Raw genomic sequence first — 6,071 nt, 5'->3', positions numbered from 1 at the left:
TCAGGACATGAATGGATTGCAAAGGTTTATTTATCTCCACATATAGCCTATCATAAATAACAATTAGCAGGGTAACTTTGCAGTATATTACGTTATAGGCCTATCATTTATAGTAACTCATTGAGGAAATAAGCCATGATTTTATGATTTTTTTTTTCTTGGCAGATTGTTTACGATTTGTATTACCATAGTTTTACTACAAATATAAGACCTTAGTAATTATTATTATTTTTTGACCATGGAGGGCCGGTGGTCTATGAAATTTCCCGGTAGATTTTTTGTTCCCACTCCGCCCCTGCTTTAGGGGCAGGGTTTCAGAACTGAAAATCCAGGACTAGGCCTTGGGCCTTGTCCAAACAGTATGACGTCACTGAAACCGAACATTTTGGAAACCCGGGTGAGTATTTTAGGAAACGCTGGTTGCGGTGTTGTCATGTAGACAGTAAAACCGGGGTTTTTGCCTTGCAACGTCACTTTTGTTAGGCTTCTGATTGGCCAAGGTGGCTTTACGATTTGAGTTATCACCGCCTGCTGGTGTGGCATGCTCTTGATAGCACGTGATCACATGTTTTGCGTGTTCATGTAGGCGGAGATTTCTTTTAAACCGTGCATGTGTGGAAGGGAAAACAATTTTAAACCGCAGGAGAATTATAAAAATACCCGTGTCCTCAGTTAGACTATATTAGGACATTTAAGTAGTTTTTATTAGCATACCTTACAAAAACAATACTGATGTGCATCTTGAGACAAAGAACGGCATGTATATATGTTATATGTGCATACAGTACCATGCAATAAGAAAGCATAAAGTTAATCTGCTTTATATTCATATATTTTGGGGCAGTTTTCCAGACAGGGTTTATGCTAGTCTCAGACTAAAATGCATGTTTGAGCTGCCTTCAGTTAAAAAACACCTTGCACTGACATATTTTAATGTATATGGCTGGTATATCAGTACCACTGTTTTGTCTTAAGATGCACACCAGTATTGTTGTTTGTAAGGTTTGTTGGTAAAATGTGCCTTTGAATTAACATTATGGTACAGGAATATTGAATGCAGATGTTATAAGTTTATGATAGTCAAGTCATAAGAGAAGCACTTGAGATATACAACAAGAGAAACATTTTCTGAGAAGATAACAGGAAAAATGGCAGCATTGCGTAAGCAGACATCTGGCTCAGGAAGTCTCAGCATGAGTGATAACGCATTTCCAATGCTGTTTTTATAACTGTTGTGAATTTTGGTCCTGAGCAGACTCTTAAAACAATAAAACTTTGAGTTGCTGCACTGTTCAAATTTTAGCTGTATGCAGCTGTTGGTCAGTAACTTACTGTAGAATTAAATTTATGTTGTTTACTGGAAACAGCTTGTTTAAAGTTAAATGAACATTAACATTAAGTCTTTGTCTTTACAGAATAAAACTATAAAATAACAGCCTCATGCAAAGCATTCTGGGAACCAGAAACACTCTTCAACCTTTTTTTTGTCTATTTCCCTCATATTTTGGTTTGCAGAATTCTTTGAATGAGGCTGTTACCCAGTCTCACGAAATTACGTACATAGTCACATAATATTTTGATTCTTTTTCGTGATAATGTCACGAATTTCCACGTTTTTTCGTGATTGTATCACAAATTTCTATTTTGTCCTATTTTCTTACCATTGTCGCTTCGGTTTAGGGTTAGATTTACATAAAATGACATCCTTACCCAAACCCAACTCTAACCCTAACGCCAGGCAAAAATGGTTTAAAAATCTGAAAATATAAAAAAGCAATTTTTTAATAAACCAATACTTAAAGTGACATCATAATGCAAACACCAAATCCAACCCTAAACCGAAGCGACAATGGTTTGAAAATAAAAAAGCAGTTGAGTAACCAATACGTGACAATGACACATAAACAGAAATTTGTGATACAATCACGAAAAAACGCGGAAATTCGTGACAAAAGAATAAAAAAATTACATGACTATATTTTAAACAATGTGTTTTTACAGTTAGTATGGCTAATGTGCATCTTATGAGAAATGTATAATAATACCACATATGCTTTATTTTTTTCCTTATTTCTGTACTGTTCTTATATGTCCACTTTATTTTAAAATGGAAGATATTTGTAATGAAGCAGGAAACAGAAGCAATTGACTTTGTTGGTTTGGCCACAAATATTTCTCAAAACATCTTTCTTTGTGTTCAGCCGAACAAATTATTATGAAATATTTGTATACAGGTTTGTAACAACATGAGGGTGAGTAAATGAAGACAGAATTTTCATTTTTGGGTGAACTATCCCTTTAAGTCTTAAGGGTGGAATGAGTAAGCAGAAGATAGGGTCTTAAAGTTCAATGTCACACTATATGCCCAAAACTCAAGTCTATCCATCACTGTCAGAACCTGTGATGATGCTAAAAATCTTAAAGACTTAAGATAAAGTTTGCATAACAGCACAAATATAAGCTAACGTGATAATAAGGAAGCTTATGTCAGCAGAGTTTGGCTGTAGGTCCGGTGGAGAGAGAGAGGGAACAGATGGTGGATCAGGTGCTGTTCTAACCTGTCCTGAGTAAACGATTTTATACACATCTGTGCTTTCTGGTCCACAGGAACTAACATACCTGAGCTAATGAATAACCTCTGTCAGTAATAGATTATGGTCTACAGATGTACTACAACGTGTTAGTTGTACAATTACAATGACTAAATCAGAAATGCTTTAAAATGATTAGGTTGTGTGGATTAGTAATTAAAGATCTTGGCTGGTGTATGGAAGTTTGTACTGTAAGGCATGAGTTGGCTCTATTGCACCTTGAAGGAGACAGAATTTACGAGCACACAATTCCACAGACTGCACATTATAGTGTTATATGGAAAAACTGTACTGTAAATCTATAACCTAGTAATGTATGTTTGTATTGAAACTTGAAAACTAGACATCAAAACAAATAATTAATGTGGATTGTGGATGTATTGTTCTCCTGTACTTTTTCTTTGGCCCATCATTCTACATGTCTTATACTGTAATTACTACATCATATCTTTTGAGAGTTTAGGACGAGACCTAACCTTTGTTACTGTACATACTGTAAAGCCAACAAACACCAATTAAAACCACATTATTTTCAATGTTTATAAGAAGACTTTGCATTTGTCACTTTAAGCAATAAAAATAAATAAAAAAGTTAGGTTGTTTTTAACCCATGGAGAAATATTGGACAGAACACATACATGTTGGATAAATTAACCTATGCTGGGTTGTGGTTAACCAACCATGGAAAAAGTCAGCATTTATGATAAAACAACCCAGCATATGTTTCTGTCCAATGTTTACACTGGGCTTGGGCTGAAAGCTAAAAAAAAATGAACAGGGTATGTGTTACCCTAAATCACAAAACCAGTCATAAGTACACTGTGAAAAGTGAAAGTTGGATCTACAGTTAAATGTAAGGTTTATTACTCTTTAAAAAAATTCCCCTTTTTTTAGGTGTTTCCACTTGAAGTAGTTTTTTTTAAGTAAATTCAACTTTCACTTTTTACAATGTAGCATGGGTATATTTGGACCAACATTTTATGGGTCAAAATTATAGATTTTTCTTTTATGCCAAAAATCATTACAATATTATGTTAAGACCATTTTCCACAAAGACATTTTGTAAATTTCCCAGCAACTTTAAAGCAATTTTCTTTTAGGATCATGCCAGAGTCTTGTTTAGTATTAATATCTCGACCCAGTATCACGAAATTATGTACCTATAGTCAGGTTAATTTTTGAGTTTTAAGCATGACACTGACACGGTTTGCCGCCTTTTTGCGTGAACATGTCACGCATTTCTGTTTACTTATTTCACTGTCACAAATTTGTTACAATTTTTTTACCATTGTTGCTTTGGTTTAGGGATTTACATAAAATGACATCCTTAATCTAACCCTAATGCTAGGCGAAACAATGGTTTAAAAATGATAAAATATAAAAAAATAAATCATGAAAAAAAGGTATAAACCAATACTTAAAGTGACATCCTAACGCTAAAACCAAATCTAACCCTATACCGAAGCGTCAATGGTTTGAAAATAGGACAAAACAGTTGAGCAACAAATACGCGACAGTGACACGTAAACAGAAATGCGTGACATGTTCACGCAAAAGCCTCACATATTTACATGTCTATAGGTACATAATTTCGTGATACAGGGTTGTAATATCTAGTTCAGTATGGCAGGGTTCTGACAGTACAATGTTTTGTCTGGGAACGCGTGGTCTCAGAATTGTTTATAAGACCATGCGTTTCCCGTGTCTCGTTACTTTTACCCCGGTTCGTCCTCGCATATAATCTACTTTTCTTAATATTTAGATTCTTTTGCACCCACAGATTCCAGATTTTCAAAAAGTTATACCTCAACCAAATATTGTCCTATCCTAACAAACCATACAGTGGGAAGTTTAAAAGTTTGTTTATCATCTATTAATCACAGTTAGAATCACAATTAACTTGAATTAGAAAATATGTATAACCTTGCATTTCAGGATGAAATTAGGAACAATTTGCGGGAGATCATTATTACATTAGGTTGTGGAAATAGGAAGCTTTAATGGCCTGGCAATTACCTACTGTTAACTTAATGCAGAATTAAATCCTTAATTATATTGAGCAACTACAATACTTTGCTATCTTTAAGATGAGATTTCATGAGAAGCAATATAATCACAGTTCCTCATGACCTGATCTTAAACAGATCTCAAGAGATATGTTCACTCTATTACACTTGTCAGGACTCTGCCTTGAAGTCTTGTTAAATTTGTATTTTGTCATGGTGGCAGAGTTCTGGCAGTCCCTGGCCTTGTGTGGAGGTTCATGCCTTGTTTTTGTGTTTGGCATGTGCCTCCGGTGTCTTGTCATTTGTCCCGCCCCCTCGTCCTCCTGCTTATTGTTAATTATTACTTATTCCCATCACCTGTTCCCCGCTCGTTATCTTGTTTGGTTCATTCTATTTAATGTCAGTGTATCTTTAGTTCTGTGCAGGATCATTGTGTTGTGTCAAGTTCTCGTGTTGCATGTACGTTCAAGTCTTGCTACCAAGTCTAGTTATCTAGTCGAGTCTTAGTGTCATCTGTCAGTTTCATGTGTTCGTGTTGTGTACCCCCTCGTGGGTTTTTGTTTTGTAAATAAATAAAGTGTTTTCTGTTTTTCCCCGACACCGTCTGCATTTGGGTTCATCTGTCCTGCTAATCCTCACAACACTTCTTTTAATCAAATAGCTATTTATTGCACATAAGGATTCATATTATTTAGGATGCAAAAAAAATAAACCTCAGTAATCAGATGACAGAACACAGAGTAAAATCATTTAGATCACAGATATCAAGAAAACATTATACATAAATAAACATCTGCATGTTTCAAGGTTGAGTCAATTTAATTGTCAAAATTGTAGTCTACCCAACAAGTGCCAGGGTAACGGGTTGGTTGATCTGCACCTGCCCAGACAGGCACAAGTGACATTCAACAATGCCCTGAAAGCCAAAGAGACAAACAGTCAGGCGAGGTTGTGGGGAGCAGCTTATCACACGTGAATGGGACCCTGCATGTGGCTACAGCATAAAAGGTTCCCAATCTATTTACTGAAAACATCACATAGAAACATGATAGATCACATGTCCTTCAGCATCACTGACTTTAGATTTTCCTCCATTTTTTTCCATTTCTCAGAATCCCATTTATTTATATTTTGAGCAAATCTATTGTTCAATCTATTTTGCAAACTGACCTATTAAAATTGTTAAAAATAAATGCCACATTATTCTTGTTTATAGTTGGCCTCAGCTTTGGAGGCCAGTGATGTCATCATGATGTCACTACAGCCCTGGCTCAGTCTTCTTTTCTCTAATGATCTTTCTAAGACAGTAAAGGCTTTAAAGTTTCATTGGGTGCATGTAAAAAACAGAAATTCACCCATATGTTTTGACTACCAGACACAGATTCTCTCTCAGTATGCTAAACATCCCTTTCCAAAGCCAATTGGATTTCCTTATCAAAACCCAGCAATTCCCTTTCAGGGGTTTCACCTGCCA

The 6,071-nt window shown here is 35.5% G+C and overlaps 1 protein-coding gene across 2 annotated transcripts in view; it reads left to right on the top strand.

Moving 5' to 3' along the window:
- Positions 1–6,071, top strand: part of LOC135768510 (trypsin-like) — a 262,331-nt gene that overhangs the window by 160,048 nt on the left and 96,212 nt on the right. The gene's annotated exons all lie outside the window — the stretch shown is intronic.

This window comes from Paramisgurnus dabryanus, chromosome 3 (genome assembly GCF_030506205.2).
Source record: "Paramisgurnus dabryanus chromosome 3, PD_genome_1.1, whole genome shotgun sequence".
NCBI classification, from domain to species: Eukaryota; Metazoa; Chordata; class Actinopteri; order Cypriniformes; family Cobitidae; genus Paramisgurnus; species Paramisgurnus dabryanus.
This window is presented reverse-complemented; position numbering and strand designations above follow the sequence as displayed.